Here is a 27,590-nt window from a genome sequence, read left to right as displayed (position 1 = left end):
TAATTCGTTGGCCTTTTTCTCTGCAATATTTGAAGTAAAATGTTTGTAAATTGTATAATTAAGTGTATAACACGAAGATACACATTTTTGAATGTGTATATACAATTTTCTCTCGCTTTATACAAAACAGAAACAGAATTATACACTTCTGTGTATAAAGCGAGAGAGGCGAGCGAGAACGGAGAGTGGCGAGCGAGATTTTTGGGAGAGAGACGCTGGCAAATTTTAGCTAATGTTTGCTATGGAGCACAATTAAATCAAACCCTAGCTATTCCATTTAATTTAGGTTATTAGTTTGCTATTATATACAATTTTCTCAAAAAAGAATGTTATTCCTTTTTAAACGAAAAAACTATCTTTTGATTAAAAATAAAAAATATAATTTATTTTAAAGTAAAATAATATGTTATAAACCTTTTAAATTTTTGGCTAAATTGTGAGCAAATTTTCTTATCATTTAACGTTACCTGTCGAATTAATTAAAAATAAAGGGAATATTGAATAAAATTCTGTATGAGCTGCACTATGTGAGGATAAATAATGTGGCCCCTTTTATCTATCTTTAAAAGAAAAAGGAAATTCGTAGAATCTTTCTTGATCAGACATAAATTATTGAACCTTCTTTTAACTAATTAATTAATTATTTATTTTCCAACATACATACCGCTCACCAGGTCTTACTTTGTCAAATAAGAAACAATTACCTAATTAATAAAATAACCTATTCTTATTTTTCTTTTTGATTAATAATTAATAAAGCTCCTTTCTGTGATGGTATCTTCACATGCAATGCCCAAATGCTTGTTCTTTTGTTTATTTCTTTTTTAAACACAATCAATGATTTTGACAATTTGATTTCATAAGGTGTCGTTTGATAGGTCGTATTAGAAAAAATAGTTTATATATTAGGTAAGGTATTATTCAGTATTATGTTTGGTAGGGATTTGAGTCAATGTATATAAAAATAATAATATCCCTTAAATCATTTTAATTATTTGTTTATTTTTTTGATTTTATGATTTAAATTTGTACTAGTAAATTTATTAAAATAAATTAATTTACAAATTATTTAGAGAGAGTTGTTTGTTACTAAATCAATCTAATACAAATCAATACAAATCTGAAATATGAGTTGTTTCTTTGTATATGATGTTAGTGAGCTTAATTGTATGTGTACATTTATTTATCCTAAAATAATTCAAGTGAAAAAATTGCAAACATGAGAACAAAATTGTTCTTCTCATTGTCCGGTAATTAACTACTTTGGCCCAATTACATAATCATTCAAGGGTATAATTGAAAAAAAAAAGCTTTTTGTAGAGTTTTAATCCTAACACAAGATGAGGTGGAAGATAATGAACCAAACACTTGATAAAAATAAATCTTGCATTACTAATATCTGCACTACAAATCCATGCACTATTTATCTCTGTATTACTAATCTCTCCATTATTAATCTTTATACCAAACGATCCCTAAGATTTTTAAACCGACCAAGGTTAAAAGTTTACAAAATAAAAATCAAACACAAGGATCTAGTCTAACCAGATTCAAGAGTTTCTAAGATTACAATACATAAAATGCGGTAGCTAACAACACATGTCCCACCGCAGAAAAAGGAAGAGTAGAAGTTGTTGGAGATTTATCTTTGTCTTCACCTATGAAACATCATCGATCCTACACCCTAACTATGTCAAAACGCATAGCAAGAGTAGTATTAGTACAAACACACATACTAATAGGCATCATCAGTCAACACGATGTCCACCGCATAATATAAAGAAATCAACTAGGATGAAACATATATAAGACATTACACTCTTCAACCCTTATCCTTTTACCTTTACCATCCCTGAATACCTTAAAACATACTAGTACACTTGACTCTAACCCTTTTACTCACTCCTTTATTTATTATCACTTCACCATTCTATCTCCTAGAGGAGACACCTAATTGCAACTATCACAAATCCAACCAACCACTCACGACATGCCCTCGCTTCTTCTACCTTGCAATTTAATCTTTGACTACATAATATATCATATCCAGACTCGCCATTAATTTCAAATACAAATTCCCTTTCCAAGGTAGGATCTAACCAATATTTAGATCGTGAACACTACCCTACTTCTCAGTATTCAAGAACACATACAACCCTTCTAACCATATTCCGTAATAGCACTTGGACCCTGGTTCTCTACTTACCGGAAAACATACCGGGAGCCCGCTCATTCGTAATCAATTCCAATAAATTAGAGATAATTCATTTATTGACAACACAGTACACACACACACATACAAGATGCATAATTCAAGTATCAGTTTAGGAGAGCATGAATGTAATTAGAAGAATTGGTCCTCTCATGGAACACACACTCAAACTGTTAGTGTGTCGGAACATGAAATTCGATTCAATATGTATGTGTCGAAACGTGACACCCGATCCAATATATGTGTCGAAATGTGACACTCGATCCAATAGATGTGTCACAACGTGCCACCTGATCTAATAGATTTTCAAAAGTGACACCTCATCTTGTCAGCACAAACACAAATATAATCACATCCATAATAAACAATTCTCGTACAGTCACACAATCAATTAACAGGTTCATGGTATATAATTTATACAACATCAGTTGTCTTATTAGGTTCGATGCATGCTTTTACATTCATGTTCATCCACACATCTTAGGGCCATTAACAAGAAAATAAAAGGCAAAAATAGAAATCAAACCCTCATCTAATCATAGTTCACAGGACAAGGTTTATACCACGATTCACATCATGTCTAACAACTAGGGATCATTTACAATTGTCTCGTTATCCATTCCCGAAGGCCCAAACATGAATTATATCGTCAATTAGCAATATATTACGTAGTGAGCACAAATTTACTACTACTCAAGTAAATAAACCTAGCCTACTTGGACACCAAGTAGTTGTACAGGATTATGGATCCAATCCTGATTCTAAACCTTGAGACGGTGGATTTGGCCGAGAATCCAAAAGCTATCGTCATACTTGAGCTAGAAATCACTTTATCCTTCTTTCTTAGCCTAGAGGATCCTTTTAAGGGTTTTTGGGTGATGCTTACCTCTTTTTGGTGTTTTAGAAAAATAAAGAAAATAATATTTCGCGCCATTTAAGTTCTGCCCCGACCATCCCTCTCTAGTGCTTCTTGTCCCACTAGAGTGTCGCCGCCCTAGCAGCACATGTCCCGCTTTGGCGGGATGATGGGCTCAATATTCTGACATTTTTTCTTTCCTAAATAACGACGGTAAGAGTCGTTATAATCGATACCAATGTACTCCTCATTTGTCCCCAAACAACTAGCGAATGGACAAGTACGAGCCCTTTTTAGAGTACTTCTAAACGAATGAGTTGGCCTGCTACGAAACCACAAATGATAGTAGTTTTCCCAATTTTAGGTACATAAGGGTTCTTTACTCAAGGGATTCTGTAAGGAAATGAAGCAACAGATGGAGATAGAGACACCTCCAATTGTATAGCATGTCCCAGAGAGCGACAAGGTTCTCGCTGAGGTGGGGCCGCTGTGGCAGGGAAACTCCCATTGTAACGGGGGATCAAAAATCAGTAAGTAGAGGGAAATGGATGGTTTCCCCATTTCCTCCTTTTCACTTTCTCAAAAATCTCAAAAGTTTCACTTTGAACGTCAATCTTAAGGTAATGTTCTGGCTCATTACTCTATTTAGTTAAATACCTACATAACAACGATTGAATGACACTAAATGATGGATATAAAGGACTTGGGTTAGTTTTAAAAATGTTAAAATAGGTTGCTTTATTTTCCAGAGAAAATGTATCATAGGCACTTTCCTTACGTTCTCAACGTCTCCACAATGTTTTGAGCATTAGGATTTCTCAGTAAAAAGACCAAAATGGCTCCAAAATGAATGAGGGAAGTTGAATAGTTTGTTGGTGTAAAACTCAAATTTGAGCATCATTTGGGGGTTTATTACTAAAATTCTTGCATATTTGGGTTCTAGGGTACTTTAAATACACTAATCTACTGAAAATTTTGTAAAAATGAGGTTTCAAGGCGAAGGGTGCAATGATCGCGCCCTATAGCTCATCACAAATAAGGCCGCTCTAGCAACTTTCCATCCTGCTGTGGCGGCTACCTTCATCTCATTGTGGCAGGATCCTGGTCGGTGTAGCGTTATTCGATGGCGCAGTGGCCTGGCCACTTCAAATAATTTTTTTTCTTTTTCTTTAGTCAGATATTCACTAAGTCCATGGATTCCTAACGTGTATGTTTCATGAATTTTGCATACTTGTTTATTATGGTTGGGAACAACAAGGAAAATTTTTATTTCATTCAGTTTCCCAATGCTACAAGTCATAAGAGAAATCACGATCACCAAAACACCAAGTTCTGTTGTGAGAGAGGTTTCCACCTACTAGGCCTAGTTGAGAAAGTGTCCCCCTTCGCACCTAATATTGTAATGCTAGGTGGTATAACTTACTTTTCTTATTGCTGAGCACTGATTAGATTGCGAATTTTCATCCATGCACGATGCGGGGTTTATAGGCGAACTAGGCAAAAATAGGGAAGATAGGGCTGAGATTCTATCTCGCCCTGCACTGTTCTGGCGGCGGAATTTCTGCTCTAACCATCTCACTTTGGCGGGAATAATCCTTTCTAAGAGGTTCCTACAGGACCAATCCGAGGACAAAAAACATTTCTGGGGTTCTTCCCCATTTCTAAAGTTTTTCATTGACTCAGAGGGTTATAACAAGTATTTAAGATATCCTCTCCTAGATACGATAGTCATTTCTCACCCCCAAGTCAACTCAGCGATAGACACATCCGAACCATTTTTCATACATGATTCTGGACTAATCCCACTATCCTGAAACCGGAGTTTCCTTACCCTCACAAGTTTTTCTTTTCCTTTACCCTCTTTATATCTTGTAAATCCATACGCAACTAAACATTGCACTCCTTCACACAAGTGCACCATTTCTCACATAATTTTAACATCTAGGCAAGTATACTACATACACCAAAATCTAGACATACAATAATGTGCACAAAATCACATCAGCGTATCCAAGCAAATGTACCTTACACTCCAACAGTCATTTCATATAAAAATATGCATACATTTGAAGTTTCAAGATACAACTTAAAGATAAGTCCAAATAATTTATTAGTTCTCACCATAGATGACCACTTTTGATCATCCATGCATTTGTACGACCTCTAATGCATGTAACCAATTAGAACCTTCACAGTTACTATTTACCTTGCTTATGTCTTTTCAATCAGGAGTATGACGTCCATATAACTTTGTTAAGATACCAATTGGAATGGAATCGGGAGATACCAATTGGACTCAACTCATACCACAAGTGACAACTCACACAAAATGAGAGAAGAAATGAAAGGATTTACTAGAATGCTTCATAATTTCCTGAAGATTAGATGTCTACGTCAACATACCAAACTGCAGGAGTCTATTACACATTTGCTCTTATACTAGGAGACTGGTAACCTAAGATTTTATATCAATTTTCAAGACCCAACCCACTGGGTCGTGCGGACATCTACTCTAACACCTGCCTAGGAGAACCCTTGATTCCTAAACGGTTAACAACATGCGAAAAATTTTAAAAATGTGAGATAACAGGAATTTCACGAGATTTTATAGAATAAATTTTTTAAACATACCAAGGTTAAAAGTTTACGAAATAAACAACACCTTCAAGGATCTAGTCTAAATAGGTACAAGAGTTTCTTAGATGATAGTGTATAAAAGGAAGAGTAGAAGTTATTGGAGATTATCTTCATTTTCACCTATGAAACATCATTGACCTTACAACCATACTAACCCAAGATGCATAGCAAGAGTAGTATCAATGGAAACCGCACGTAATGGTAGGCATCATTCGTCAACCCCATACCCACCGCATAATATAAAGAAATCAACTAGCAAGAAACATGTGATAAGACTATACACTTCTCAACTCTTTTTATCCTGCCTTTGCCATCCGGGAATACCTTAAAACATACTAGTACACTTGACTTGTAATACCTCATTATTTGAAAGAACTATTTTTGGAAAGATCAAATTTGGAAAGTTAGGCAAGTTTGGATAAGTATAAGTTTTGGGACAACTTCAAACGTCCATAACTTTCAACACAAGATGATTTAGGTGTTCAATAAGATATTAAATAAAAGGTCTTTAAATTATCTTTCCAACTCAACCAAGTTTGCTAGTTTTTGAGTTTGTATAAGGGAGATATGGTTGTTTGAAGTTGGGTTGTAAATGAATAAGGAAAGTTTACCATATTTTAAAGGGGTAATTTGGACTTTTCATTACCCAAATAATTAAACCCGTTTTAAGTAAATTTTTTAGGTTCCAAACTGAGTTAGTTCAGTTTACGCACTCAAATTTCACACTAGGATTTTTAGAGAAAGAATTCAAGAAGAGAAAAGAGGAGAAAAGATAAGTGTTCTGGGAGATTTCTTGCAGAATCGAAGTCATTTCATTAATGGTTGATCTCTAAAGAAGTATGTGAGACTTTGATGGCGTTGGTTCATTCACCCATGCGCCAATCATGTTTAGTTCAGCAAAATTCATTCTAGAAAGTTGAAAGTTTGATTATCTTGAATTGTGTTCTTGAAATTGACTTTCGTTCTTGAGATTTTATTGGATTGTTGAGTTCTTGATGGAATCGTGTCGATTTTAGAATTGTTTAGGAGTGTGTATTCTTGTGTATATGTGTTGGGTACTGAATCTAAAGAGGAATTGACAAAAATAATCAAACTTAGGTGAATTGGGGTTGGAAAATGAAGAAGGAAAAAGTCATGCAAATCAGTGTACTAGGTCCGCTTCGCAGACCTGTTCCTTGGGATTGAAACTTTTCTCTATGCGTTGTGGAGAGGTTACAGACCCTTCTGCCTCAAAATTTATTTCATGACCAAATATTAAAATGCATATTCGTGTTGTGGACTTGCTTCCAGGCAGTGATTTCTCAATCGTTTCTCATGTTTAATTAAAAGCACTCTTAAATATCACAGGATCTTTCTTATCACAAATCAGAACCTTGAGTCCATAAATTTCAAATTCAAGGATAGTTAAGAGCCAAGTCTAGAGAGTTCTTAGAGTCCTTTTAGAAGTCTTTTGCATATGATTTACACTTGTTTTAAGACTTGAGTTTGAGTTGAGTAAAGAGTAACAATTGAAATTTATTTCTTCAAAATAGTATATGGGACTATACATTCCCAAAGAGTTAATATTTTCACATTTAAAAATGAATAGAAACACTGATTTCAAAAGATCCTTTGAGCTAGTTTTCAGTAAAGAGTAAATACTTTCCCGACAAAGAAAGAGAGGAAACACTAATTTCATAGAGAGCCTTTGGGCTAGTTTTGATTAATTATATCAAACCATAATAAGAGTGACGTTTTTAAATATATGAGCTAGTTATATTTTGGGAGTAGTATTGAGTACCGATATGAGAGAGGCTTCAGACAACTCAAAGTCTCCATAAACCATGTAGCCGTCATGGGTAGAAAGGTTCATAATTTTTAGATGATTTTTTTGTGATTTTTAGCATAGACTAGTGGATCCAAGTAGTTAAGTTCTATACCTCTAGCAAGTTATAAGAAGGTCTTGGCAGCGTAAGGCAACACGTTGTATCATGAATATGTCTTAAGTTATGGTTGTCGGTTAGAGAAACTCCCACAGGTATATTTTGCATTCTGATATACACAAAGATTAATTACTTATATTTTCACATACAAATAGAGTTTTATCGTATCCTTGCTTACAAATTGAGTTACCATTGTATTTCTAAATATACAGAGTTGTTATCCATGTTTTAAAATCTTTTCTTTTCTTTATATTGCATTTACATTATTGCTTTATATTGAAATGACTTGAGTTGAGACCAGGTATGTTCCATCGATTTCTTTCAAGCTTATGTCTATTTCCCTTGCACGCTCGTACATTCAATGTACTAATACCAGTTGGAATTCATCATTTTATGATGCAGATACAGGTAATGAGGATCAACATTCAGCGCATCATTGATTCTAGTTGATCTTTGGTGTTATTGGTGAGCCTCATCGTTTTCGGATTGCCCCTTTCAGTTAGTTCATTAGAATTTCGTGGGTCTTTTCCCAACATCCATATCAATTGTTAGAAGCTTCATAGATAGTTAGTTGATATTAGTTTTGAGTCCTATTTTGATATTTGAGATTGAGTGCCATTTTGGCTAGTGAATGTTTATTTTTTATACTAAGTTATCTATTTAGAGTTTAGTTTACTTTTTAAAGTATATTTTATCATGAGTAAGTCCTCCTCTATGAGTTAAGCTAGGTAGGGGTTCGCTTGGGGCCAACAATGGTTCTCAAGTGCCAGTTCCATCCAGGGTGTAGGCTCGGGGCATAACAAATTTGGTATCAAAGCACAACGTTCAAGAGTCATATAGATTCTATGAAGCCACGTTCGTAGAGTCCTCATTATTTGTGTGAAGCGCGCCAAATCTATAATTAGAAGGCTGCGACACTTTTTTCATACTCATTTCGTGCAATAAAGTTTATCTCTAAAAGAATCTTATAACTCATGCTTGTGTGTGTCTTTCAAATCATGCCTCTATTAAGAGTTGTTAGAGGTCATCTTGCAAATGCACCTGAAGTGAAACCCCAAGGAGAGGCCATTAATGCTGAGTTTTGATAAACTATACGGATGTTGAGTCAAGTTTGGTTATGTAGGACAGAGAGAGAATCAACAGGAAGTGGATGATTCTTTAAGGATCAGTGAGTTCTTAGGGATGAATCCTATTGGTTCAAGTGTCACTGAAAACCCATAAAACATTGTTGAGGAGCTTTGCAGATTTTTGCTTATATTGTACCATCATTTCACACTCATAGTAGGAAAAGTCGATGAAATGACTAGTCTTTTCAATTATTGATGTTAAGTCGAAATCTACAAATCTGAAAACCATCCTCGCAGGGTCCTAAAATTCCAGCACGACCCTAATCAAGTAACTGTTCGGTATGAAGAAGATAAGGAAAGTGAGACCACTCAACAACTGACAAATCTCTCTTTCGCGGTCTCTCTTCATATTAATCCACCAATTCCCTAGATTATAATTCACTATGACCATATGAGGGTTTAAGGAGTTGAAAAAATTCATGACTCTACAAACAAAACAACAGACAACTTCTAAACTTCATTTTTGCAAAGCTGGCTTGATTTAATTATTATGATCACATTGACATATAAGTATGCAATTTGTCTAAAGTTTGTTGGGGCCCTTTAGACGATAAAGTGACTAATAATTATGTGGATTGACATAAAGGGGGTCAAACCACCTAGGACTTATGCAGCATGTATGACCTAATCAAGATTTCTAAGAATTGACTTGACACGGATTCGAAAGGGATTCTATGCGAGAAGGCACGTGGTTCCACAGTAGTAAAACTATCTGCATCAGTCATGCCTCAAAAATCTCTCTAATAAGGGTGTTTGAAAAGAATTGGAGTGTTTGTGAGATGTGAATCACATACCATCACGAGAACAAAAAAAAAAGAAAAGAAAGAGGGTTCCAATTGGGGAAAGTATGAGCAGAATGTCAGTAATCAAAGCAGTAACATTTAGCACTTAGGTAGAAAGAAGTTACACATAATAATTTTAAGTAAAGCAGTAAATACATAAATTAAACAAATAAGGAAAGAAATAATGATTAAACATGAAAATACTTCAAATAAGAAAAAATAAAAGGGTGAGACATGGTAATAAGCAAATAAGGGAGAGAGAAAGGGTGGGACATGAAAAAAAATATATATAAGGAAATCAAGTAAACAAAGAAAGTCAATAACAACTTAGCATGGTTATACCCAAACAAACAATGAAGTGACTTAGTATTATAAACCCAACATAAGCATGAAACACGTAATGGTAAGAATTTAATATCACCAATGGAGTCGTCATTCTGTCGCGCCTCATTTCTTTGCAAAAACATATTTTGATGCATGACCTAACAAGTCTTTTGGGCTTTTGGTTTAAAGAGTCGTCACCTAATGAATTAATGTGCATTATGTCACCCATCTAACCTAATTAAGTGAAACTAAGGTCAACGAGCCACATATCAGGGTAAGAGTTCAAATTACATCGAGAAGAAGGTATTAGGCATCCCTTGAGGGCCACAAATGAGGGTCTTGGTCGTATCTCATGCAATTTATGTGAGGGTTAGAAGTAGCAAATGCGGTCACTTCATTATTTAGTTAATTAATTAGTCATGTTTACTAGGTGGTAACATAATATTAAACAATCAAAGTTATTTTATTATTTTAATTCATTAATTAAGCATGCAAGGCTAGATGATAATAGTTTAAACAAATAGTAAGCAATTAGCTCACATTATTTTAATTAGTTAGTTAAGCATGCAAGACTAAGTCATCCCGATAAATAAAACATTAAATATATTATAGAAGATAAGCCAGAAGACAGAATCTTCACAATTAAATAGAGAATAATTCAATTTTAATTTAAAACTACCCCAAACAAGAATAAAATGTACAAAGAATAACGCTTTAAAAATTAATTTTTTATTTTTTAAAAAAAACTGTTTGTATTTTTATAGGGATAATATCAAGATATTGTTAATGACGCTCCTCCACCATAGAAACAATTTTGATTTGAGGTCAGTTTTAGAAAAAAAAAGTAATAGCTTATGTTTTTAAAATGATTAAAAAGATTTAGTTTATGCATAAGCACAAAAATATTAAAATATAAATACACATAATCCCTTTTGAAAATCATGGATAGGTGGTACTCCCAGGGACGTGTCGGCTTAATTTAAAAATTAAAATTAGACCTCATAATTTCATTGACTTTACCAATAACGATAGGTTAGGAGATAGTTCTTATAGATTTTAAAAATGTCATAATTAACTCAAAGTTTGAAAGGAGGATTCAACAATGACTTTGAAAAACAAAATAATCATGTCATATGATTTTATAAGAAAAGGGACAAAAAATTAATGTAGTCAATAACTGATAAATGTAGAGATTATCACAATAAAATATACTTATTTAAAAGTCAAGTAGTTTGTTAAATGTAGCATATTATATTAATTTTTTTTTATTTCAAAGAGAAATAGAATATTGCATTATTAGTGCATAAATTAATTTAAGTTGCAAATTCGGTTATTAGCTGATTCATTTATTTAAAGTTGAAAGAAAATATGCACAACAAATTTTATTTCAATTATTAATAGGGAAAAAAGTCTGATATAACCCTCAACTTTGTCATTTGGAGTTGATATACCCCTCGTTATAAAAGTGACTCATATATACCCTTACCGTTATACAAACAGCTCACATATACCCCTGCCGTTACAAAATGGCTCACATATACCCTTCATTTAACGGAAGTTAAAAAAAATAGTTTTAAATTTATATTATTACTTCTATTTTTTTAAAAAAAATTATTTAGGGGTATATATGATTATTCTATCAAAGTTCAAGGTATATTTTAATATTTTTCATACATAAATTATTTTTTGACTTCTTTTATTATAATTATTTGAGTTTCTTATTCGTATTTTATTTTTTTCTTTCATTCCTTAGTTTAAAGAAAAAAAATTAAAACTATTTTTTTGTGTGTATTTTAATTTAATTTCGTAATCGAAGAAAAAATTTGTTCATCTACAATAAGTTTTACAAGAATATTAGTGAAAATAAATTTGATTATCATAATAATAATTATAAAGTAGTAATTGAAGCAAAAAAAGTTAAAAAAAAATATGTTTGACGAGGATTAAATTTATACATATGAAATTATATTTTTTAGAAAAAAATAACAAAAAATTAGATTAAAATAATTTTTTTTTTCATTTCTGATAGAGGAAAAGGGTATATATGAGTCATTTGTTTACCAGTAGGGGTATATATGAGTCACTTTCATAACAAGGGGTATATCAGCTCTAAATGACAAAGTTGAGGAGTATATCACTCTTTTCCCTTATTAATATGCTGAAAAATTATTTAAAAGTCTATAAATTAAATTTCTATGTGTTTGAAAAGTCAAACAATGGAGCATCATCTAAATGCATGATTTCTAACTCCAAATGATATATAAAATACTTTTTTAATCCTTACAGGCATTATTTCTACGTGGTAAGATATGCAAAAGATTATTAACATAAATTATTAAGATCTTACTGATTAACCTACTAAAATCATTAGAATCTAATTTTAACATGCAAGTCATTAGAATCTAATTATTTAAAAAATCCTTAACAAATTTCTAAAAAAAAACTGAAAACAATTATTAAGCATGTAGAAAATTAATATATCATTCAGAAAACCCATAGCATGGTGACTAGTTCATTATTAATCAATTTCCAAAATTAACATAGAAGACAAAATTTTGAGAACTCAAGATTATTATAAATTAAACACATTCACAGTAAGTTAATTAACGTAAACATGACTTTTCAATAATTATAGACATGATAATATTATTAGTAATTTAAAATTAAGTAGAACTTGAATAGTGAACTAACAAGCTTAAGTTGTTGAAATATGCAAGAATTATTTAAAACAATTAATTAACCTCGACTTTATTAGTTAAGTTTTATGAGTATGATATCTATGTGATTGAAAGGTCAAAATGTAGTAGCACCTATAGTCATGATTTCTAACCTTATTATATAAATTCTATAGGCATGATTTCTAAATAAATAAGTTGCGACAAAGTATCAAGTAACACGTATATCCTCCTCCCCTTTGACGATCCCCCATATTCATTTCATCTATATAGAGTTAGCGTTAGGAGTTTTTGAAAATTATTACAAAGTAATAATTATATATATACAAAATATAAATCAATTAAAATCGACTCGTCTAGTATTTCCTTCTCTTGGCGACTCTTCTAAATCTTGAACCTTAAGTTCAAACCTGCTACAAAAATACTAAAGACAAGAAATCATGACTACATAGATAGAAACACAAAATTATTCACGGCCAACACATGAGTTTCAACATATAAGACCTTACATTAAGAGAAAGGATAAGAATATTAACTCAGATGCTTCCTATATCACCAAAAGCTCACATAAATATGAACGCGAAACTATCATAAATATTAAATAAGAACACTAACTAGTTACACAGAAAAGAATACCAGCAATGGAGACAACGTAATCCAACTTTTGACCTGAACACAGTAAAATAGCAAAAAGAACACTTGAATGTTTATCGAAATCTTAATCCTTTTAAGAGTAGAGAGCAATATTTTTTTTTAGTATTCAAGTATGAGCAATGAGAGAATGTGAGTTAAGAGTAATGTAGAATTGGTGTTGAATAATGAAAAGAGGGGTCTCTTTATATAGTGAATTGGGGCACAGTTTAAAAGGAAATGATATATTTTAAGGAATCAATAAAAGATTACATTTTGCTTATTTCAAAGGAGAGGTAAATCAGAATTTTAAAATATATTTTACCAAATATAAATAAGTAACAAATCTAACAAAAGAAGAATAAATTTAGTAAGAGTAATATCATTTTTCGTAAATAAAGAAGAGCTAAATCAATATTATCATTTTACCAAATATAGACAAGCAAGCAATCAGTTCTATTTTTAAATAAGGTAAACAATAGCAGTTCCCTAATACACCATGTAAAACAAGCAAGGAAAGAATAATTTCAGATAGTAAATTGATTTAGACAAGATTATTTAAGAAAAGAGATAATTTAGGATTCAATTAATATAATATTTTCCTTATTCAAAAGAGAAAATAAATCAGCAAAATTATTCCTAGCTCAATCAAATATATCTTCCTTAATAAGTAGAGGGTAAAATCAGTCCTCTTTATTATTATTTGGGGAAAGGGTCAAATATGCTCCTAAATTATTCGAAAAGGTTTAGATATACCCCGTTTAAAGTTTGGTCCATTTATACCCTCGTCGTCCAACTTTTGGTCCACATATGCCCTTATGGCTGTTAGTTGGTCAACTCGAAATATCCAACTTATTTTATTTTTCCTTGAATGCCAAATGAATTTTCCACGTCATTTTTATGTGTTATCAATTGACATTTATATTAAAGGAAAAAAGGTCAAATATGTCCCTAAACTATTCGAAAGGTCTAGATATACCCCGTTAAAAGTTTGGTTCATTTATACCCTCGCGTCAAACTTTTGGTCTACATATGCTCTTATGGGTGTTAGTTGGTCAACTCGAAATATCCAACTCATTTTACTTTTCTTTATATGCCAAATAGATTTTCCACATCATTTATATATATTATCGTTTGACATTTATATTAAAAGAGAAAGGGGTCACTTATGCCCTAACTATCCGACCCAATTTTAAAACACATATACGACCGTATTTTAAACGGTTCAATTATGCCCCTTATCCAACTCATATATGTGTGAAAGTTATTCAGTTATTTACATCATCATCGCGTGCTGCAGCTTGCAGTTGTGTCTATAACGTTGTTGCGGTGAATCCCTCCGCTCTAGCCCTTGCCTACCAGGTTTGCGCCTACATCTCTGCATTGCGCCGAAACGCTTTTCAAACCTCGACTTTCTTTTCCTTCAGTTGTTGTGCCATTGATTCCTGGGGCGGTTCCAATCAAAGCACGACAGTGTTTGCCTTTGAACCACTACCTTTTAAATCGTTCAATTATGCCCTAACCCGACCCATATAGGGTATTTAAAAAAAAAGGGTCGAGTTGTATAGATTATTTAAAAGACGAGTCGTATATGTGTTTTAAAATTAGGTCGGATAGTTAGGGGCATAAAAGACCCCTTTCTCTTTTAATATAAATGTCAAGTGATAATATATAAAAATCATGTGGAAAATACACTTGGCATTTAAAGAAAAGTAAAATGAGTTGGATTCGAGTTGACCAACTAACATCCATAAGGAAATATGTAGACCAAAAGTTGAAAGACGAGGGTATAAATGGACAAAACTTTAAACGGGGGGCATATCTAGACTTTTTTGAATAGTTTAGGGGCATATTTAAACTTTTTTCCTTGAATATAAATGTCAAGTGATAATACATAAACATGACGTGGGAAATCCATTTTACATTTAAATAAAGTAAAATGAGTTTGATATTTTGAGTTGGCCAACTAACACCCAAAAGGGCATATGTAGACCAAGAGTTGGACGGCAAGGGTATAAATGGACCAAACTTTAAACGGGGTATATCTAAATCTTTTCGAATAGTTTAGGGACATGTTTGACCCTTTTCCCTTATTATTATTACCATAACCGAGCAATATTTCACCAAAATAAACAAATAAGCATCTTACTGAAGTTTTGCCTAAGGTAGACAATCAATTAACACAAGTCAGCAAATTGATAAAATTACAGAAAATCCACCAAGGTAAATAATTTTTAAAAGAAAAAAACACCAAATCAGTCCAAACCATGCTACCTTGTTCTAATTACTTACTACAATCAAAACAAGTAAAATCGAACAGTCACTCATATAATTAATTATATTTTTTCAAAAAAAATCAAGTGCGCAACACATTTTAAGGTTGATTTCCAGCAATTAGATGAATCAAAAGTGATCTAACATATCACATATTGGATTGTCATTCAAGCAAACAACAGCATTCATATATATAATTAATTGATGAACACAAAAGTGACTTAATTGAGTCAACCAATTTTCAAGTTTAGCAAGAACATGTATAGTGATTTATAAAGAAAACAATAAGTTAAATAAAAAGGATTCATACCTGGGACAGATCTGTACAGATTCGTCCTGGTCAAAATAATTTGATGTGGCCAACATCGTAGCCGATGACCAGAAATAGGAGAGAAAAGGAGAATAAGCAGGGCTGCCGGAGCTGCTGGTGGCCTGCTCGTCCTCTCTGGATGGCCTTCACAGCTGCTCGTCCTCGCTGGCTAGTTGAATATAGGGGAGAGGAGGCGGGACGATACTGACCGCCGCCACCGCTGCTGTCTCGCGTTTGCTGCTGCTGCTCGGAGAAAAAGAGAAAGAAGTGACGGAGAAGAAGGAAGGATCGGGAAAGGGAGAAGGTAAAAAAAGAAAAGACGGGAGAGGGAAAGGGGAGGATAGAGGGGCATCGCCGCGTCTGATCGTGGCGTCTTCGTCGGAGCATAGTGAGAGGGAAGGGGCGGTGGGTGCTCTGTATTTTTTAGAAGGAGAGAATGAGAAAGTCTTCTAGTTTAAGGGTCTTCATTGAAAATAAAATAGAAGGTTAGGTAGATCAAATCATGACCGTAGCATTAGATTAGATGAGCGGCCATGATTTTATCTAGGATTTAACATAAAGAATGAACAATTAATATTAAAAGATCAAATCTGAAATTAGATTGCATTGGATTTGGTATAACCAAAATTTCAACAATATTAGCTAGAATTGAAATGAAAGAATGGTTACTATTGAAATAAAATTGGAACTGGAGTGGCTGGAATTGAAAAAAATTGGAATAGAATGAGCTAAGATTTAAATAATTTAAGAGAAATTTAATTAAATACTATCCAATTAAAATATTACAAATAGTATAAATTTTTTATATGATTAAAATCACTTAAATTTTAAAATATTTGAATAAAATAATTATTCAAAATTTTTTAATAATTTAAAAAATTATTTTAATAATATTTACAATAATTTTAGAAGTAACATACTAAAATATATAATTTTTGTACAAAATCGACTAAAATTCTAAATTCATAAATATATTTTAAAATATGCATTTAATCGAATAGCATTCCCTGAAGGGTTAAAGGTCGGTCAAAATTATGTGTCAACAATGGATATTATAGAAGGTTCATAGAAGGGTTCTTATTTATTTCGTCCCCTTTGATAAAGTTGACTCATAAAATAGTGAAGTTTCAAGGGTTAGAAGCTTGTGAGAAAAGCTTTCCGGAATCGAAAACTAGGTTGACTACTGCCCTAGTATTGACCTTACAAGAGGGTATGTAAGACTTTGTTGTATATTGTCATGCGTACAGAGTTGGTTTGGGTTGTGTGTTAATGCAGAATGGTAATGTTTTAGCTTATGCCTCCAAATAATTGAAAGTTCACGTGAAGAATCATCCAACCGATAATCTAGAGTTGGCTGTCGTAATTCTGCTTTGAAAATATGGCGTCGTTATCTTTATGGTGTTCATATGGATGTGCTCATCGATCACAAGGATCTTGAAAGAGTTTAATCTCATATAGAGGAGGTGGTTATAGTTAATCAATGATTATGACATGAATGCTCTATATCACCCAAGTACGACTAATATTGTTATTGATCGTTGAGTATGTTATCTATTGGTAGTATTGCCCATGTTGAGGAAGAAAAAAAAGAACCAGTAAAAGATGTGCATACACTTGCACAATTGGGATATAGAGTTAAGGGTCATCTTCTACAAACTAGACCAAACCATCAAGATATATCATAATTGAGTTAAATTACATTTTAATCTATTCATAATATCCAAAATAAATCATAAACAAATCAATTCATAAAATCAAATTCGCGTTGGATGAAAATCCACTTGAAAACTCAACTTTGAAAATCAATTTGATGGAACCATTTGAGGAAAGAGGTCTCAATAGTGAATTAGATCCCATAACTTATTTATTTATGAAGATTGATGGAGAAAACTTGGTGAGTTCAGCCCCATAACCTCCCCTAGATTGGTGTTTAATGGAGTCTTCACTAGAGAGAGAAAGAAGAGAGAAGGAAAAGAATTTTGTTTTGTGAGTTGTGATTAGTCTAATGGGGTTGAGGTCTTTATATGGGGAGTTAATTAACTTAATTAGGATTCCATTAAACCCCAACTAATGACTTAAACCCTTAATTATTAATTGTAACCAACCAAAAACGTGTAGCAAAGTCAGGCCCTCACAGATGAGAACACGACCAACGGTCCGTCTGTGAGTCGACAAGCCCTGTCTCCTTCTGTGCTGCACTTCATAGATGAGTTCAATGATTGGTCCAAATGGAACATTAGCCAAAATTTCTATGTGTTGGCCGACGTATGGTATCGATGCTACGTTGATCCATACACGCCTCGTGACTGCCTTTGTGGGTGCACACTGCCTAGGCAGTCTTTGACCCCAAAAATGAAAGGGTCCTCCTAAAGGGCCCTTAGTTGGTCCTTGGGGAGTCGTACACAGACGTTTCAACCATATATCAACTTAAACACATGTTATAAACCTTTCCACCAATTTTCATCATTTTCCAACTTCAAAAAGTTAGTCAAATAGGCTAACGCACGCTAGTACCTCATTGAACTAGTTTGCGGACGTCATGGCGTTTTAGTTTCTAGACTTCCCAAATGACTTATAACATCAAATGGAACTTAAAACAGTGTCTAAACCTTATGATACTTATGTTAGGCTCAAGAACACGTCTTGGATTTTTGAAATGTTACATAAGGATATCTTGTCTTATGAGGAGATTCATGTTCAGATTTTAGATCGCCAAGTTCGCAAGTTGAGGATCAAGAAAGTAGCATCAGTCAAAATTCTGTGGACAAATCAATTTATTGAGGAAGCTACTTGGGAAGCTGAGGAGGATATGAGAAGAGATATCCATATATCTTTGAGGAACTAATTCTCTTCTCAATACTCTTTAATTAATTTACTAAATGTATTAGATTTGCTTGTTGGGTGTTTGAGCTAAATGTTAGATGTTACACCCTTATCCTTTCCTAAAGGGAAGATATTGTAACAACATGCTATTTGAAAGAGCTAAAATTAGAAAGAATCATCTATGGAAAGATCAAATTTGGAAAGTTTGGCCATGTGAAAATTTTGGGTCAACTTCAAACGACCTTAATTCTTAGAACAGGATGACCTAGGTGTTTTTAAGATATTAAATTAAGTTATTTGAATTATCTTTCCAGTGCCACTGTTAGCTAGTTTTCAAGTTCATATGAGAGAGATATACACGTTTGAAGTTGGGATGTCTGAATGAGAAAAACAAACTAGATTTTAAAGGGGTAGTTCAGTCTTTTCATTACAAAATTCATTAAATCCATTTTTAGTAAATTGTTTAAGGTCTAAACAGAGTTAGCTTAATTTACACACCTAAACTTCACGCTAGGGTTTTCAGAGAAAGTACTCAAGAGGAGAAAATAGGAGAAAAGTCAAGTGTTCTTGGAGATTTCTTGCGAAATCGAAGTTGTTTCGCCACTGGTTGATCCTTAAAGATTTATGTGAGAATTTCATAGTGCTATGTTCGTTCACCCACCCGTCAATCATGTTTAGCCCTGCGAAATTCATTCTAGAAAGTTGAAAGTTTGAGGATCTTAAATTTTGTTCTTGAAACTAACTTTCGTTCTTGAGATTTGATGGGATTCTTGAGTTATTGATGAAATCCTGTCGATTTAGAGAAATTTAGGAGTAGATTCATGTGTACATGTACTAGATATCTAAATTTAAAGAGGAATTGAGAAAAAAAACTAATTTAGGCGAATTGGGGTTAGAAACGAAGAAGGAAAATATCTTGAAAATCTGGGTACCTAGGTCCACGTCGAGGACTTGTTCCTCAAGATATCAATTTTTTTCTCCGTGTCACTGAAAGGTCGCGGACCCTTTTGCCTTATAATTTATTTCGCGACCGAATATTAAAATGCATATCCACATCGTTGGCTTACTTTCTGACAGTGATTTCTTAATTGTTTCTTATGTTTAACTATCTAAAAACACTTCTAAACATCACGAGATTATCTTTCCTATTACAACTCACAACCTTGAATTCATAAATTTCAATCAAGGAAAGTTAAGAGCCAAATATGGAGAGTTCTTAGAGTCCTTTCAAAAGTCTTTTGTAAATGCTTTAACTTGTTTTAAGACTTCATTTTCAGTTGAGTAAATAGTAAAGAGTGAAGTTCATTTCTTCAAAAGCATATATGGGGACTATATATTTCTAAAGAGTAAATATTTTCACATTTAAACAAGAAAGGTAACACCGATTTCCAAAAGTGACTTTGAGCTAGTTTTCAGTAAAGAGTAAATGCTTTCATAATTAAGCAAGAGTGGAAACATTGATTTCCTAGAGAACCTTTGGGCTACTTTTGTGTAATTATCTCAAACCAAAAAAAAAAGATTTATATTTTTAAATGTATGATCTACTTATATTTTGGGAGTAGTATTGAGCATCGACATGAGGGAAAGTCCAAACAACTCACAGCCCCCGTAAACCATGTAACCATGATGGGTAGAAAGGGTCATGCTTTTTAGATGATTCCTTAGTGTTTTTTAGCATAGACTAGTGGATACACTTAGTAGTTAGGTTATATGCCCCTAGAAATATATATTATGGCCATGACAGCGTGAGGCAAAATAATGTATCATTACATAGCTCTTAAGTGATGGTTGTCGGTTAGAGAAACTTCCACAATTATATTTTGTATTCTAATATACACAGAGATTACTTGTATTTTTACATACAAACCGAGTTATATTGTATCCTTGCATACAAATTGAGTTACCATTGTACTTCTAAATACACAATGTTGTTTTCCATGTTTTAAAGCTTTTTTTTTTAAAATTGCATTTTAATTGTTACTTTATATTGAAATGAGTTGAGTTGAGTTGAGCCAAGAATGTTCCTTCAGTTCCTTTAAGCTTATATATTGTTTAGTATTCCTTTGGCATCCTTGTATATTCAATGTACTGATGTTATTAGGCCTGCATCATTTTATACTGTAGATACAGGTAACCAGGTATAATAATCCATAGCATCATTGATTCTAGTTGAGATTCGGAGTTTTTGGTGAGCCTCCTTGCTACGGAGGACCCCCTTTTTATTGCTTAGCATGTCATGGGTGTTGTCACGATGTCCATATCAATTTCTAGAGGCTTCGTAGACAGTTAGTTGATGTTAGTTCTTAAGTCTCTTCATTCCTGTTTTGATGTTTGAGACTTGAGTGCCATTTTGGCTAGTGAATGTTTCTTTATACATTCTAAGTTCAGTTTACTTTTAAATTATTTTTATCATGAGTAAGTCTTCCATTATGAGCTAAGCTAGGTCAGGGGTTCGCTTGGGGCCATAAATGGTTCTCGAATGTCAGTCCCGCCCAGGGTGCACGCTCGGTATGTGACATGACTCTAATCCCTTTACTCGAGCTGTTCTTGATCATCACTTAACCATTATATATCCTAGAGTAGACCCTAATTTAAAACTACCATCAATCCGACCAACACTAATGACATGCCCTCGCTTCTTCAACCTAACAAATTTAAACCTTAACTACATAGTATACTGTAGGTAGACACACCAACTATTTCAAATACCAATATTTTTTCTTGGATAGGATCTAACTCCTATTTAGATCATGAACACTAACCTACTTCTCATTATTCAAGAACACATACAACCCTTCTAACCATATCCCATAACAACACCTGGACCTGGGGTCTCTACTTACTAGACCACATATTGGGGGTCCGTCATTCGCAATCGATTCCTATAAACTAGATATAATTCATTTATTTACAACAGAGTAAGCACACATATACAAAATGTATAATTCAATTTGTAAGTTTAGGATCATCATACAATTTTCCAATTTCAATGAAAAATAAACATAAATGTAATCACTACAATTGATCCTCTCATAGAATCCACACCCAAATTGTTCGTGTGTTGGAACGTGACACCTGATCCAATATACATGTGTCCGAACGTGACACTCGATCTAATATATGTGTTAAAATGTGACACCCGGTCTAATATATGTGCCTGAACGTGACACTCGATCCAGTCAACACAACCACAACCATAATCACACACAATGAACAACTCGCGTATAGTCACACAATCAATTAACAATCATGACATGTAATTTATACAACATCAGTCGTCTCATTTGATTCAATTCATGCTTCTCTATTCCCATTCATATGCACACAGGGCCATTAACAAGAAAATATAACACAAAACTAGCGGTCAAATACTTATCTAATCCTATATCAAAGGACCAAAATTTTCCCAATGGTTCACATCATCTTTAGCAACTAGGGCTCATGTACAATCATCTCCTTATTCGTTCCCGAAGTCTTAAACATGAATTCTATTGTCAATTATTTAATAACTCAAGATTGGGTCTCTTTACCAGGTGGTCTACCTGTTTCTTCAGGAGGTATTCACGTTTTCCATATGCCTATTCAGACCGTTTTGTTCCTCCTTCAAATACAATAAGAAGTAGGCTTGCAACTACTAACGATCTGGGTGGACCGGAAGTGCATAAGTAGTTGCTACAGTTGTTGAGTTTGACTTCTATTATAGGAAGAGGACCAAGCCACTTGAACAAAGTTAGATTAGTGGAATGTAACTTCTTGATCGACGAGCTTCAATGTGAGTTTCGAGAGAAGGATGGAAAGTACACTTACCTAACTCAATGAAGGCGAACACCAACACTTACTCAGACACATACATGGGAGGTTGAGTAGTGGGTTGAAGATACTACGCAGCGAGCGCAAACTTACTACTACTTAAATAAATAAATCTAGTCTACTTGGGCGCCAAGCAAGTACACGGGATTATGACTTTAATCCTGATTTTTGAACCTCGAGATGGTGGATTTGGCTGAGAATCCGCAAGCTATCGTCATCCTTGCACTAAAAATCTCTTCCTTCTTCTTTCCCAAGCCTCAAGAAGCCTTTTGAGGGTTTCTAGGGTGATCATAACCTATTTTTGTTATTTTCAGAAAAAAGAGAGAATAAGGTTTTGCTTCATTTAAATTTTATCCTGACCATCCTACTCTGGCGCTCCATGTCCCACTGGATTGCCGCCGCCCTAGTGGCATCTGTTCCGCTCTGACGGGATGATGGACCCAGTTCTCACGATGTTTTTCCTTTCCTAAATAATGACGGGTCGGATCATTATATTTAGTTTATTATTTCATATCGATTAATTTTTGTTGGATATGTGTAACGTATTAAAAATATATCCCATGTTCTAAGCACAGACCCAACATTTTAAATTTTCGTGCTGGGTACTTCGTAAAGTTATTAAGAAAGGAATAGTAATAAAAAAAGTATATGTAGAACATAATGCTACATCTACTTTATAAATGTGCCGATATTGTGAATATGTAATACCAATAATGTATTGTTATCAACCCTCAATCAAGAGAGTACCTTCAAAATTATCATAATTGATTGAAAATATAACATAACTATAAATATTTACAACTATAATTTTGCAGTATAAATTAAATTATACATCATCTTGACATTGTAGTGAATAGTGGATATTTCTACTCCATTTGCTTAATTTGTCTTTAACAATGAACATATTTTGATGAACCTAGGTAGGTTATAAAAAGGGGAAAAGAATTCCTCAAATAAACACCTTTATATCACATTATGTTTGAAGAGGCTAGACTATGTGATCAGTTGAATAAGGTTGACTGTTCTTCAAATGAATTCTCTCTATATTTTGGTTTTGATAGTGTCACCAAGAGATGGTGAAATTAATCATTGCCCACATCTTAAGACATGACCAACATGAAGAAGTTTAAATGTAGTAAATATTTTAACTCATTTACCAACAAAGAGTCACATAACTTAGCTCATATTTTTTATCTTCTTATTTTTAATGATAGTAAGAACTACAGATTACACATAAATAAAATATTCTAAAAATTCAGATATGTAACCTTTTGCGAATAGAGTATGATTCCCGTTCTATCTATTAGAAATAAAGAAGAGAATTGCTGTGAATGCATCTCTTCGATCCACAAAGCTAAATGTGCTCTGCACTCAAAATCACATAATATGTATTTAATCCAATTGTTCATATTGCTTCAGCTTTTAACTTTCCAACAAAAGAAGAGATGGAAATAATTAAATATAGTCAAAATATTATAACTTAGTCCAAAGAATACAAAGCGAAATCAATATATATATATATATATATATATATATATATATATATATATAAAGAGATTACATATTTATAATAGACAAAGTTAGAATAATTAATGAACAACTAGAACAATTATACAATGAAGATCCATTACAAGGATGGGAAAAACATAAAGACAAAAGTAAAAATTGAACTAATAGATGAAAATAGTATAATAACACAGAAACCATTAAAATATAACTTTGATGATTTAAAAGAATTCAAAATACATATACATGAACTATTAGAAAATAATTACATACAAGAAAGCAATAGTAAACATACAAGTCCAGCATTTATAGTTATAAAACATAGTGAACAAAAAAGAGATAAAAGCAGAATGGTTATAGATTATCGCAACTTAAATGCTAAAACTAAAACATATAACTACCCAATACCAAATAAAATACTAAAAATAAGACAGATACAAGGATACAATTATTTCAGTAAATTCGATTGTAAATCAGGATTTTATCACCTAAAACTAGAAGAAGAATCTAAACAGCTAACAACATTCACAGTACCGCAAGGTTTCTATGAATGGAATGTATTACCGTTTGGATATAAGAATGCACCAGGTAGATATCAACATTTTATGGATAACTATTTTAACCAGTTAGAAAATTGTATTGTATATATAGATGATATATTATTATATTCTAAAACACAAGAAATGTAATGACCCGTTTAGTCGTTTTGAGCAACAGACTTCAATTCTGGAAAAACTGGCAGAAGCGACGGACCCCACGACGGAACGTCATGGGCACGACGGACCGTCGCAGGGTCTCGTTTCAAAACACTTAGAAAATCTGAAATTGGGTACTGAAAATCGACTCTCTGAACTCTGTGACGGACACGCAGGACGGACCGTCATAGGCACGACGAACCGTCATGATCCACCGTTTCAAAACACTTCAACTCTTGAGAATTTGGTACAGGGAGCGACTCTCTAAACTTCGTGACGGAATGGCAGGACGGACCGTCACAGGCGTGACGGACCGTCATAGATTGTTCAGTGGAAATTGACTCTCTGACCCTTCGACGACCTGCAGGACGGACCGTCGCAGGCACGACGGCCCGTCACAGGTTGCGCAAATCCCAGACAGAATCGGATTTCCTTACACGTTTTAAGGGACGTTTTTGGACTATTCTTTCCTTAATTATAGATTTCGTGGGTTTATATTAATAACTCAAATTCTGGGGGGGTTAAAAGAGGTAACCCTAAGTTAATTAGTGGGGTATCATTGCCATCTTTTATTCTTAATTATATATTAATTAGGGTAAAAGAAAGAGGTTTGAATAAGAAAATAAAAAGAACAAGAAGGGAGAGAGAGAAACGATCGAGAAGAAGAGGAAAAACACCAAGCTTTGAGGATTAACTTGCTTGATTTCAATTCTTCGGTGGAGGTAGGTTATGGTTTTCATGCTTTCATAGTAAACTCTTAATAGAGAATGATATGTATTGGTGGTATTGTAAACCCTACTATATGCTTAATTGTATGTTTGCATGAATATGATTATGTGATTGTGATAAGATAAGCATGATGAAAATATTGAATCCCAAATCTTGAAAAGAAACTTTAAAATACATTATTAATGATGATGCCTTGGTATAGAAGAAGGCTTGATGAATTAAAGTAATGGGATTGATGATGCCTTGGTATAGAAGAAGGCTTGATGAATTAAAGTAATGGGATTGAGGATGTCTTGGTATAGAGAAGGCTTGATGATTTACAGAATGATATTAGTGGATCGGAGTGTCACGTTCCGACACATAGATTTAGTGGATCGGAGTGTCACATACCGACACATAGTATTAGTGGATCGGAGTGTCACGTACCGACACATGTAGGGGATCGGAGTGTCACGTTCCGACACATGTAGGGGATTGGAGTGTCACGTATCGACACATGTAAGGGATCGGAGTGTCACGTACCGACACATGTAGGGGATCGGAGTGTCACGTTCCGACACATGTAGGGGATCGGAGTGTCACGTTCTGACACATAGAATTAGGGGATCGGAGTGTCACGTACCGACACAAGAGGAGGAAAGATAATGAATCTTGAAAGATGATAATATACTCAACTTAATAAACTTAATTCCCAAATGAGTATGGTGTTGAGGCTTGAGCCCTCATGGATGAACTTGATGGTACTTATTGATGATTATAGTACTTGTTGTTGTTACATGTTGAGTTTTATAGTTGATTTACGATAATATTTGATATATACTGTTCCCTATTTTGAGTTGGCCGATGATATCTACTCAGTACCCGTGGTTTGTACTGACCCCTACTTTTATGTTTTTCTTCTTGTTATTTGTGGAGTGCAGCAAACGTGCCGTCATCTTCGACTCAACAGTAACTCAAGCCAGTCTTCGTCACACCGGATCTTCAGGGTGAGCTAACGCTTCTAGCTTGGACTGGATCTTCTCCTTCATGTCTTGATGCCTTGAACTCCCGGCATGGACTAGCTTCTTATGTATTTTTAGCTTCTTAGAAACTCTTAGAATTAGTAGTTTAAAGTAGATGTTCTTGTGATGATGACTTCCAGGTTTTGGGAATAATAGATGTTGAATATTGATAGTTATTGAATTGGTTTTTATTAATGAGTTTAAGTCTTCAACATTACTTTATGTTTATATTATATTGAAATGTTAAGGTTAGATTGGTTGGTTCGCTCACATAGGAGGGTAAGTGTGGGTTCCAGTCGCAACCCGGTTTGGGTCGTGACAAGAAGAACATATAAGATTATTAGAAAAATTTATACATATAATTAAATATTTAGGTATAAGTTTAAGTAAAAAGAAAGCAGAAATTATGAAACCACAGATAGAATTTCTAGGAATACAAATAGATAGGAATGGAATAAAAATGCAAAACCATATAGTACAAAAAATAATCACCCTTGATGAAAATATAGATACAAAAAAGAAATTACAACCCTTTCTAAGATTAGTAAATCAAGTAAGAGAATATATACCAAAATTAGCAGAGCATTTAAAACCATTACACAAAAAACTTAAAAAAGATGTAGACAATAAATATAAAGAACATATAAAAAATATTAAGAATTTAAGTAAGAAATTACCAAAACTTTACTTTCCTGATGAAAATAAAACATTTACTCATATTGTTGAAACAGATTCAAGTGATCATAGTTATGGAGGAGTTTTAAAATACAAATATGAAAAGGAAAAAATAGAACACCATTTTAGATATTATTTAGGATCTTATGCAGAAGCACAAATAAAATGGAAAATAAATAGAAAAGAATTATTTGCATTATATAAATGTTTATTAGCATTTGAACCATATATTGTTTACAATAAATTTATTGTAAGAACAGATAATACACAGGTAAAACGGTGGATAACAAAAAAGGTAGAAGATTCAGTTACAACAAAAGAAATAAGGAGATTTTTAAAACTAGCCTTTTCCTTTCAGAAAAAGTTGTGACTTTGATGAAAATTTTTGACTTTTTGAAAGGTTGTAACTTTTCCAAAGTGTTTGTGACCTTTTCGATAAGACACAATAATAATTTGCCCACTATTCTTTGTTGTCTACAAATGGAGGGCTTTCCTCTCTATTTAAAACAACGAAAACATTTGAACTTCTTCTTCTGGACAATTAAATATTTGTGTACTTTGCTCCTATTGAATGACTCACTGACACCACTATGTTTGTATCA

At 33.3% G+C, this 27,590-nt stretch overlaps 1 long non-coding RNA gene across 1 annotated transcript; it reads right to left on the bottom strand.

The window, feature by feature from the left end:
• Positions 1-12,679: 12,679 nt before the first annotated feature.
• On the bottom strand, positions 12,680-16,200 carry LOC101257743 (uncharacterized). Its single transcript, XR_183331.5, has 2 exons — positions 15,750-16,200; positions 12,680-12,959 (listed from the first exon to the last, which is right to left on the bottom strand). It is a non-coding gene; the product is annotated as an uncharacterized lncRNA (long non-coding RNA).
• Positions 16,201-27,590: the final 11,390 nt, after the last annotated feature.

This window comes from Solanum lycopersicum, chromosome 12 (genome assembly GCF_036512215.1).
Source record: "Solanum lycopersicum chromosome 12, SLM_r2.1".
NCBI lineage: Eukaryota > Viridiplantae > Streptophyta > Magnoliopsida > Solanales > Solanaceae > Solanum > Solanum lycopersicum.
Note: the sequence above shows the minus strand (reverse complement) of the source record. Positions and strands in the feature narration are given on the sequence as shown.